The 12,873-nt window shown below is 34.9% G+C and overlaps 1 pseudogene; it reads left to right on the top strand.

The window, feature by feature from the left end:
* The first annotated feature begins 3,601 nt into the window (after nucleotides 1-3,601).
* Nucleotides 3,602-12,873, top strand: part of LOC143048492 (uncharacterized) — a 30,143-nt pseudogene continuing 20,871 nt past the window's right edge.

Genomic DNA, 12,873 nt, shown 5'->3' with positions numbered 1-12,873 from the left:
TAGTTTATATCAGTGATCCCACATTGACAAACGAATATGTAGTGATATCAATATGTCTTAAAGTGTAGGCTATGTAAAAAATAACTTCAATTTCCTCCTTGCATAAGATCGATTGATGGATTTATTCAGATGTACTTATTGGCATGATTGATTCTGTCTTGTAATCTCGATCTTGGTTTAATATTCCAAACCTAATCAATTTTATGCTATCATATGTTGGTCTAACCTATGAAGACCAATATCACTGTTGATTCTTCTGATGAAAGACGAGGAACAAAACTCACCACAAGTCATTCTTTGCGACTAATAAACTTAATACATGTACATACAAAACCTAAAGCACAAAAAGAGTAAATTTTCTAAGTCTGTAGGGGAAGAGAAATTGGTTAGATGCCGAAAGCAGTATTATAAAAAAATTCCTGAAAACTACTGTAACGACAGTGTGCAGAACTTAGTAAATGTAGGACGATTCCGACTGCAGATATCAATTCAAAATTGATCGTTTGTTTTCCAATGTCAATCTTCGTGACCATTAATAGCATTATTACATCAGATTAATGAAGTGTTTGAAAAAATATTGTCATTAAACCTTACTACCTTTCAAAACATTGCAACTGGTAATCATGGATGTTTAGATAAGCACCAACGATTTAATGTGGTACCTCACACTACAGGGAGATAACTAGTCAGCTAAACGTGTTATCATGTTGTATTGTTAAGGAAATATTAAGCTTCTCAATGATCAAAATTAGTGTTTGTCAAACTGCTATGTATCCAACAGTTTTTTCCCGAGAAAGTGATTGCTTCAAGTTTTTTGAAATTTTTATATTTTTTTCAATGCTTCATAATAAATATTTTGTCAAAATTGTAAGAAAATTAAAAGAGCCAAATTAGTTTTAGTCAAGGTGTTGGGTACCACCTTAAATCAGACTGGTAAGTGATAACCCTATTTAATATTCAATGATTGATAAGCAATTGAAATATCACTTGAACATAACTAACGTCAGTCGAAAAATTGTAAAAAGAGAGGCTAAAGATACAAAACGATCATTGAAACTTATTCAACCACGAGACAATAAATTGAGAACGCAATGGCAAGAAACGTTAAAGACGAATAGACAAATGAAAGTACAAAAAATTCTTTATCAAAAACTAAATACTGATGAACACGCCCCCGTTACCCCCCCCCCCCCCCCCCCAAAAAAAAACAACAAACCAATAAAACAACCGGGCTCATTCTAGGGATAACAAGGTATAAAAATAACTTATACCAGGTACTCCGGAACATAGTGTTATAAGATAAGTTCTCGATATAAAAGGGGTGCACCAAAACAGTCATTGCAAAGTTAAACGCAATATATTCATAGTCGTTTAAAGAATATTTTTGCCATCCTAAACTGGAAAATCTGATGATTCATCACTAAAACTTAATAAAGTTGAGCATTTGAACAAACTAAGATGGTACAACTGTAAAAACAAAACAAATCTATACATACGAATGCATTGTTCTATCGTTTTGATATAAGATCACCAGATCGGTATGTCCTGCAAACATAATCCCTAAATATTGCGTATATAATAGCTTTCTCAATTTGAATGCAATTAGCTAAATTTAGCTTCCAGACATATTGTGATGAAAAATGTCGAATATTGCATAATGACAAAGAAAATCTGAAAAATATAAGAAGATGTGGTATGAGTACAAATGAGACAACTCTCTCGTCCAAGTAACAATCTTTAAATAGTAAACTATTATAGATCAAAGTACGGTCTTCAACACGGATGTTTTTTTCGTGAATCAATCGAAATACTTTATTATTATTCTTTCCTATCTCAAACTGGAACCCTGCTTAATCTGCAACTATTGAAGATTTGATTTGATACTTTGTGTTTTAACGCCACTTCTATACATCGCTTTTAGGCTATTTCGTGGTGGCCAGTTTTTTATTGAGCGAGGAAGACGGAGTGCCCGCAAAAAACCACCGACCTTCAATTGAAAAAACTGACAATCCTAGTCAATTAAGATTGGAGTCGAGTGCATCCGCACGAGCGTGGTTTGAAATCACAAACTCAGTGTTGAATGGCTAGTGCCAACTATTAAAGAAGACATCTGCATAGTTTGTAAATAGTCTTCAAATTACCTGAAAGTGAATTTTGCTCTTAAGATATTCTAAAACAGAATGTAAAGGAGATACATGCTTGTTTATATTTGGTCCTTGGTGCTATCACCTGAACAGTTATCAGTACTTGCGTGTTTACGTGAAATATCGTTCATTTGTTAATTATATAAAAATTAACTGTTTAAGTGTTGATCTTTTGAAATATTTATATTTCCCAAGTATGATTTCATTTGCCGTAAATAGTTTGAGATGTTTGTTTCTTGCTCTTAAACTTCATTTTCACTTTCGCCTTCTCTACTGATGGAAGATGGAATCAATAGAAAGAAATAATTAAATTTACAGTTTAATGTTTATATTATTATATTCAGGATTTTGGATTAAAATCAATCAACAAAAAATTACCTGTATTATTACTGATCTATGTTTCCACCTTATACATTATATATCAGTATTGTTAAAACTTTTAACACTGAGGAGGGCCATTTGATGACCCGAAATATTTGCAATTATTGTATAATTTATATCATCTGTTTAGTTTTTCCATCTTTGTGTGATGATATTCAACACTTTTTAGTGATTTGTTTTCCATCTATTTATCGGTATTGTTACACAATCTTTTAGAATCATATAATTTTTCCTGTTTGTGTAGTATTGTCAACTTTGATGATCCAATACCTATTAAGTTTACTGGTTGGTAGATTCTTATAGACTCTCTCTCTCTCTCTATATATATAGATTATTATATTGATACAAGTGGGTTATCGGATTTATCCAATCGAGATAGTTAAATTATTAATTTTAAAGTCCGAGCCTCGGCGAGGACTTTAAAATTTATAATTTAACTATCGAGATTGGATAAATCCGATAATCCACGCGTAACTGTGTAATAATCTGTTTCTCTAATGATTAAAAGATTAATTTTCTTCTTTTCTAAACCAAAATCCCCTTCGAGTGCCTTCCATTTTCCACGAAGTTGTCGATTTCATTAACACCTGTTAGAACATTTTGATCAATTCAGAGAGCTGAGAAAGGTTATGACCCTTTGACTCAGCCAATCATCTTCTGAGATCACCGGCAACCACACGTTAATTATTTTTTTTATACAATTGGTTCGGAAAGGGATATATTTCCATAGAATTAGAGAAATATATATATACTAAAGAAATTATAAATATATACGTGAATATACCTTGGTCTTTAAAAACTAGTATACAGGGATTTCCATTGGAATAGCTGTACTAGTAAAGAAATATGTAAACAGCATGTGCAATAGTGTTGTTGAATAAAACAAAGTTTAACTTGATTTAGTTGGACTGAAAATGTTATATAGAGTAAATGTCGTAATGTGAACGATTCAGTATAGTGATAGGTAATGGGTCGCACTTACGAAGTCTGTTAGCTAAGATAAGTCAAATTCTATGCACGCGTCTCTGTTGTCATTTCTAATCTCTAGTTCAAACTAATTGCAGACATTAGTATATCTACAGGGAAGATATATTCTCCTGGTGATTGGCTAGTTGTATCTTGATACCATGATGAGGAAGTAACAGATATTTTATATAAGTACTTTTTAGTTGAACATTCTGACTCATTTTGATTTCGAACAAGAGTAAATACAGAACAAATTATGGTATTTATATTTATATTTAATTTGCTTCCCATAAAAAAATCATTACATGCAAAAATCATCGCAGTATATACAGTTATTTAGATTTTTTTAAAAGTGGAAATCGTTTTGATTATTAAATTTCTATATTTGGCCATTGAAACTTATTATTAATTAACATGTGCGTATGACAAAATGTATCTTACTATTGAATTAGATTCTGTTTTAACAATGGAGCATGCATTATAATTTTTCTAGAATTTTAAATTAAGTGTTTCATTTAAAGTTTTTGACATGGAAATTAATGTAAACTAAATTTGAAATGTTGTCATTTTGGTCTCTTGTGGACAATTGTCTCATTGGCAATCATACCACATCTTCTTTTTTACAGTTTTTTTTTTAGAGCAAAAGCTCATAATGCAATGATATGCTTTAGCCTAATGAAACATTATACAGATAAAAGATACATGTATGCTGCAGTTACCCCAGTGACAATCGACCTCAACAGTCTCTTGTCACTTGTTCATAACAACCACTTGCATGTTGGGACTAGTTACATATTGGATCTCAATTTAAGCAAGTGCCACAATAACTTTTTCATTTTGTAAATCCTCTATTTAGAAACAAACCATCAAATACAGTCTGATAACGTTGTGTATACTGCAAAGATGTGTACTATGTTTAGCCGATGGATCACGATTCATTGGGCTTGGCTATAATATTCTTCTGGGAAACCCTGATGGAGGAGATCTTTCTTTAACTGGAGTCGATCCTGGATTGAAAAGTACGAGACATGTGTTAAAATTGACCTCAAATTCTGCAGGAAAATTAATTGATACAGATAACAAAGCATACTGTACAACCCATAACAGTACTGCTGTTTTCTTTGGAGGGAAGTCGTACCAGAACTATTTGTTGGGAGAATTTGTTACGTTTGGTAATTAAATTTTTAGAAATAAAGTTTATCTATCGTCAGTTAGCATAACTAGTCAACAATTTTGAGGAGAAAACTTGTAAACAATCCTGACGTTTTCGTTTGGGGTTTGTTGATTCATTATGTTAACTGGAACGGTTAGCTCACATATTCGATTTTTCGGCGATAACTTTTTTTTCTCCATTCATAATTAATAATGGAAGTAAAATCTAGTAAAGATATTTTTTTAAAAACATTTTAAAAAATGCATCATTTCATAACAACAATAAATTTTTATGAAAAAAAAACAACTAAAATACAGCAAATTCGCTCGTCCTTGTATATTTGTGCACTTTTCCTTAAATGAACGTATATTTACATTTTAGTTTAGACGAACGGAATAGTTATTACAAGTACCAGGCTCATAATTTAATAACTTTAATAAGTTGTGCTGCTAGATACCATCGTACCAATTTCTGAAAAAAAGGAACACTCGTCTGTGGCTTGAAAAATAAGAGAAAAAAAATTAGCATATACCAGAAGACTTTTTATTCTTTATTGTGGATATAGGTATTAAAACACAGTATGTTCACAGTACACATATTTTTGTTCTATTTCGAGCATCAATCTAACATTAATTGGATTAAATGTTGTATATATGTTTTAAAGGAGAATTAAGTCCCGTTTTTGGCCAAGAAAGTTTTTAAAAACTATTCCAAATTAAAAGAAAATATTTTGAAATGCATATAATTCAGGAATATAAGTGGAATGACACCTGATTTTTTATCTTATGAAGTTACAAGTATGTCATAATTACCATTGTTTTCATATGGAAACAAAAGAAATTGTAGAAATTATGCAGTTTTCTTTTTAATTTCTATTGATTATCAGATATTTTTAAACAGAATTAATCAAACGCAATATTCATCAGTTTTAACTTTCCACATTTGTTTTATATTGATCAATCATATATCTCATTGTTTTCTATATTAACATGGTATCTTTACGAAGTGAAAATATATGATGATGACATCGCACCATCTTACCAGATTTATTATGAAGTTATTTTGCAGGACCTGGTGACAGCTCAGTTTTGCCGTATGCTTTTTCGGCAAGTAGAGGTAAGTTGTTATCTCCTCTCAGTATGAAATAAACCGTCCCAGGTGACCTGTTTTCCATGTCAATTATATTTCACAAAAGACATATCTGGAACCGAACTTTTCCTCTGTCATTCAATGCAATCCATTTAAGCAATTCAATACACACACAACAAATTGCATGCGTCCGAGCCGCTTTTCTGGATTTTAACTTCATCAGGAACGTTCAAAGCCGAACATTTGAAAACCATCGATTTAATATTTTAATATTTAGCCCAGCAATGTTTAAGTGCCAATCTGCCTTAAAATCAGGCAGTGGTGAAAACACGACAAACAAAAATCTACTCAAGGCTATATGAATTTATGTTCAAAATGTATAATGTTTTGCAAATATAACTTTAGTTCCCTTTTCCTGATCTGGTCAAATCAGATATAATTGGGTTGACATGGACAAGAAGTTAACAATGTAGGGCTAGTTAGCTTAATTTGTTATCATTCTAAACAAAAAATATTTAGGGATTTCTCGACTGACCAGACACGCAGAAACAAAAGATCGTCCATTTTTAACTCAGGATGTAGGTAACTTTAAAATAGGATAGTTAGGCTGGTGGGTATTTCCCACCATGTTTGAAATCATAATTTGGCCTGAGTCTTTCAATACTGGCATTTTATTTTCAAAACTACGATGTCAAATAGCTTTTCATTCCTCAGCAGCGGGATATGAGACACAAAGCTAAGATAATGGCAGATGAACGAAATCACAGAATCATTGTTGTCTCGCTGGAGAAAGAACTAATTAAGGAAAAAGTAGTATACCGCTGTTCAATAGGCAAAGCATTTGGGACTACAAACTAAAACCGTGGGAAACACATCAGGTATTAGAGGAAACAACGAAACAACAAAAACACTGAACTGCAACAAAACAAAAAAACACAGATATACATCGAAACGGACTAGTTGATAACAACTGCAACATTCCTGACTCGGTACAGGATATTTCATGGATAGCCAAGACTCCGGCTTATATGGGAATAAATGTCAACGTGACAGGAATACAGAAGAAATCTCAGACAGAAAAATATATAAATAATATAATAGTTCATTATAACATGTAAACCACAGAATAACATCGGATACCCCCACGGTACAACATCACACCACAAACGAAGTATAAATTGTGCGCGAATCAACCAACGCCATGAAAAGTGACGTAATTATGTGACATTTATATTATCACAGTGAAATTGCTAAAAGTATAATAGATTTGTATTCTTGCAGACACGCATGGGCGTCAAGTTGGTTACCTATTCCCTATTCCCTATTCGTTACCTATTCCCTATTCCCTATTCGTTGCCTATTCGTTACCTATTCCCTATTCCCTATTCGTTACCTATTCGTTACCTATTCCCTATTCCCTATTCGTTGCCTATTCGTTACCTATTCCCTATTCCCTATTCGTTACCTATTCGTTACCTATTCCCTATTCCCTATTCGTTACCTATTCGTTACTTATTTGATTTTTAATATCCTTCCCCCTTTTTAATTATGGCATGGAATAGTTTAATATGGCTGCCGTTACCATGGAAACGGCACAATTGTAAAAAAAATGAGTTTTTGGTTTTTGGTGAACTGTTTGGATATGCTTCAACTCAGAATCATCATATTTTAAAACAATGTAGGTGCCCACTATATACAGGTGTTGGATGATTTTGGCGATCATTAGAACTACTATGTTGCCATAGAAACTACACCAAAATTTTCAAAATTCTAAAAATGCTCAAAACTTCATGAAACTTCACAGTAATGATGAGCAACATTGGAGTTGGAATTTCCAAAATAGGTCTTGTTACCATGGAAACAATGCAAAAAGGTCAAAAATTTCAAAAATAAGAATTTTCCGCAAACTGGATGAAACTTTACAGGAATGGTAACTGGCATAGGCAGAGTTGGATTTTGAAGTTAGAATGTTCAAAATGGCCGCCGTAACCATGGAAACAGCAAAAATATCAAAAATTCAAAATGTTCAAACTTAATGAAACTTTGCAAAAATGTTACTAGACATCTGTATATGCTCTCTTTGACTTTGGAATTGTCAAAATGGCTGCCGCTCACCTGGTAATAGGGGGAAGGGGTGCCTTCCGTTATTGCTAGCAATTACAAATCTAGTTGTTAATAGTCTTACATATGGTAATAGTTCTGAATTGGTTGAGGTAAAATGATCTTTTTATGACTTATTTATATGTGTTTGTGCTCAACCGATCCTTTTACTTCATGTTCGATACGCATTTGTTCCTTACTTGTTTTTTTATACGTTCTACTTTTTAACTGCTTTATGTCCGTATGATTGAAGATGGATCTTGGTTCGACGGGATGAAATCACCGTGTTAGCGCTTGTTTAAAAAACGAAGATGTGGTATGATTGCCAATGAGACAACACTCCACATTAGACCAAAATGACACAGAAATTATCAACTATAGTTCACTGTACGGCCTTCAACAATGAGCATAGCCCAAACCGTGTAGTCACCTATAAAAGGCCCAGACATGACAACCTCATACAATTCAAACAACAAAACTGACGGCCGTATTTCATATACAAAAAAATAAACGGAAATATGTAACACAAAAACAAACGATAACTACTTAATTTCAGGCTCTTGTCTAGGGACAGGCACATACTTACATAATGTGGTAGAGTTAAACATGTAAGCAGGGTGTACATCGTTTCGGAGCATGCTATTACCTTGTTTAATTCGTTCCATCACTCGCTTATAATTCGCTTATAATACGTGTATCTTACGTTGCACCTTTTAAAACATGATTTTCAATTGTTTTGTTGTCTCTGGTGGAAGATTTGGGCTCTTAGAGGTGATATAACTCTATAAGTGCATTTGTATCCGTTCCAGCGGTCGGATAATACCCTGTTAAATATTCGTTACTAATTCGCTTTTAAAAAGTTTGTTGTACGTTGCACCTTTTAGAAAAGGATTTCCAATTGTGTTCATATCTCTGGTGGTAATAATGTGTTCTTATAGATGAAATACCCCTATAAGCGCATATGTACTCGTTCCAGCGATCGGTTAATACCCTGTTACCTATTCGTTACCTATTCGTTACCTATTCACTTATAGTACGTTTGTTGTACGTTGCACCTTTTAGAAAAGGATTTTCAATTAAATTCATATCTCTGGTGGTAACAATGTCTTCTTAGAGATGAAATGACCCCATTAGAGCGCATGTACCCGTTCCAGCGCTCGGTAAATAACCTGTTACCTATTCGTTACTTATTCGCTTTTAATGCGCGGGGTATACGGTGCACCTTTAAATAAATCGTGTTTTAATTGTGTTCATGTCTGGTGGTAACAATGTGTTCTTAGAGATGAAATGACCCCATTAGAGCGCATGTACCCGTTTCAGCGCTCGGTAAATAACCTGTTATCTATTCGTTACTTATTCGCTTTTAATGCGCGGGGTATACGGTGCACCTTTAAATAAATCGTTTTTTAATTGTGTTCAGGTCTCTGGTGGTAAGAATGTGTTCTTAGAGATGAAATGACCCTATTAGCGCGCATGTACCCGTTCCAGCGCTCGGTTAATACCCTGTTACCTATTCGTTACCTATTCGTTACCTATTCGCTTATAATACATTTTTTTATACGTTGCACCTGTTAGAAAAGGATTTTCAATTATGTCCAGGTCTCGGACGGTAACAATGTGTTCTTAGAGATGAAATGACCCCATTAGAGCGCATGTACCCGTTCCAGCGCTCGGTAAATAACCTGTTACCTATTCGTTACCTATTCGCTTTTAATGCGCGGGGTATACGGTGCACCTTGAAATAAATCGTGTTTTAATTGTGTTCAGGTCTCTGGTGGTAAGAATGTGTTCTTAGAGATGAAATTACCCTTTTAGCGCGCATGTACCCGTTCCAGCGCTCGGTTAATACCGTTACCTATTCGTTACCTATTCGTTACCTATTCGCTTATAATACATTTTTTTATACGTTTCACCTGTTAGAAAAGGATTGTCAATTATGTCCATGTCTCAGGTGGTAACAATGTGTTCTTAGAGATGAAATTACCCTATAAGGGCTCATGTACCCGTTCCAGTGCTCGGTAAATCATCTTGTTACCTATTCGTTACCTATTCGCTTTTAATGCGCGGGGTATACGCTGCAACTTGAAATAAATCGTGTTTTTATTGTGTTCATGTCTGGTGGTAACAATGTGTTCTTAGAGATGAAATGACCCCATTTGAGCGCATGTACCCGTTCCAGCGCTCGGTTAATAACCTGTTACCTATTCGTTACTTATTCGCTTTTAATGCGCGGGGTATACGGTGCACCTTGAAATAAATCGTTTTTTAATTGTGTTCAGGTCTCTGGTGGTAAGAATGTGTTCTTAGAGATGAAATGACCCTATTAGCGCGCATGTACCCGTTCCAGCGCTCGGTTAATACCCTGTTACCTATTCGTTACCTATTCGTTACCTATTCGCTTATAATACATTTTTTTATACGTTTCACCTGTTAGAAAAGGATTTTCAATTATGTCCATGTCTCAGGTGGTAACAATGTGTTCTTAGAGATGAAATTACCCTATTAGCGCTCATGTACCCGTTCCAGTGCTCGGTAAATAATCTTGTTACCTATTCGTTACCTATTCGCTTTTAATGCGCGGGGTATACGCTGCAACTTGAAATAAATCGTGTTTTAATTGTGTTCAGGTCTCTGGTGGTAAGAATGTGTTCTTAGAGATGAAATTACCCTTTTAGCGCGCATGTACCCGTTCCAGCGCTCGGTTAATACCCTGTTACCTATTCGTTACCTATTCGTTACCTATTCGTTACCTATTCGCTTATAATACATTTTTTTATACGTTTCACCTGTTAGAAAAGGATTGTCAATTATGTCCATGTCTCAGGTGGTAACAATGTGTTTCTTAGAGATGAAATTACCCTATTAGCGCTCATGTACCCGTTCCAGTGCTCGGTAAATAATCTTGTTACCTATTCGTTACCTATTCGCTTTTAATGCGCGGGGTATACGCTGCAACTTGAAATAAATCGTGTTTTAATTGTGTTCATGTCTGGTGGTAACAATGTGTTCTTAGAGATGAAATGACCCCATTTGAACGCATGTACCCGTTCCAGCGCTCGGTAAATAACCTGTTACCTATTCGTTACTTATTCGCTTTTAATGCGCGGGGTATACGGTGCACCTTTAAATAAATCGTTTTTTTAATTGTGTTCAGGTCTCTGGTGGTAAGAATGTGTTCTTAGAGATGAAATTACCCTATTAGCGCGCATGTACCCGTTCCAGCGCTCGGTTACTACCCTGTTACCTATTCGTTACCTATTCGTTACCTATTCGCTTATAATACATTTTTTTATACGTTGCACCTGTTAGAAAAGGATTTTCAATTATGTCCAGGTCTCAGACGGGAACAAAAAAAATGTGTTCTTAGAGATGAAATGACCCCATTAGAGCGCATGTACCCGTTCCAGCGATCGGTAAATAACCTGTTACCTATTCGTTACCCATTCGCTTTTAATGCGCGGGGTATACGGTGCACCTTGAAATAAATCGTTTTTTAATTGTGTTCAGGTCTCTGGTGGTAAGAATGTGTTCTTAGAGATGAAATTACCCTATTAGCGCGCATGTACCCGTTCCAGCGCTCGGTTAATACCCTGTTACCTATTCGTTACCTATTCGTTACCTATTCGTTACCTATTCACTTATAATACGTTTGTTGTACGTTGCACCTTTTAGAAAAGGATTTTCAATTGTGTTCATGTCTCTGGTGGTAACAATGTGTTCTTAGAGATGAAATGACCCTATTAGCGCATATGTACCCGTTCCAGCGCTCGGTTAATACCCTGTTACCTATTCGTTACCTATTCGTTACTTATTCGCTTTATATACGTTTGTTGTACGTTGCACTTTTTAGAAAAAGATTTTTACTTGTTTTCATGTCTCTGGTGATAACAATGTGTAATTAGAGATGAAATGACCCTATTAGCGTGCATGAACCCTTTCCAGCGCTCGGTTAATACCCTGTTACCTATTCGTTACCTATTCGTTACCTATTCACTTATAATACATTTGTTGTACGTTGCCCCTTTTAGAAAAGGATTTTCACTTGTGTTTATGTCTCTGGTGGTAACAATGTGTAATTAGAGATGAAATGACCCGATTAGCGTGCATGTACCCGTTCCAGCGCTCGGTTAATACCCTGTTACCTATTCGTTACCTATTCGTTACTTATTCGCTTTATATACGTTTGTTGTACGTTGCACTTTTTAGAAAAAGATTTTTACTTGTTTTCATGTCTCTGGTGATAACAATGTGTAATTAGAGATGAAATGACCCTATTAGCGTGCATGAACCCGTTCCAGCGCTCGGTTAATACCCTGTTACCTATTCGTTACCTATTCGTTACCTATTCACTTATGATACATTTGTTGTACGTTGCCCATTTTAGAAAAGGATTTTCACTTGTGTTCATGTCTCTGGTGGTAACAATGTGTAATTAGAGATGAAATGACCCGATTAGCGTGCATGTACCCGTTCCAGCGCTCGGTTAATACCCTGTTACCTATTTGTTACCTATTCGTTACCTATTCGTTACTTATTCGCTTTATATACGTTTGTTGTACGTTGCACTTTTTAGAAAAAGATTTTTACTTGTATTCATGTCTCTGGTGGTAACAATGTGTAATTAGAGATGAAATGACCCTGTTAGCGCTTATGTACCCGTTCCAGCGCTCGGTTATTACCCTGTTACCTATTCGTTACCTATTCACTTATAATACGTTTGTTGTACGTTGCACCTTTTAGAAAAAGATTTTTACTTGTGTTCATGTCTCTGGTGGTAACAATGTGTAATTAGAGATGAAATGACCCTATTAGCGTGCATGTACCCGTTCCAGCGCTCGGATAATACCCTGTTACTTATTCGTTCCTTATTCGCTTTTAATGCGCAGGGTAAGTATACGTTGCACCTTGAAATAAATCGTTTTTTAATTGTGTTCATGTCTTTGGTGGTAACAATGTAATCTTAGAGACGAAATGACCCTATTAGAGTGCATGTACCCGTTCCAGCGCTCGGTTAATACTAGTACCCTGTTACCTATTCGT

The sequence above is a fragment of the Mytilus galloprovincialis genome, chromosome 10 (assembly GCF_965363235.1).
Source record: "Mytilus galloprovincialis chromosome 10, xbMytGall1.hap1.1, whole genome shotgun sequence".
Classification (NCBI taxonomy): domain Eukaryota; kingdom Metazoa; phylum Mollusca; class Bivalvia; order Mytilida; family Mytilidae; genus Mytilus; species Mytilus galloprovincialis.
This window is presented reverse-complemented; position numbering and strand designations above follow the sequence as displayed.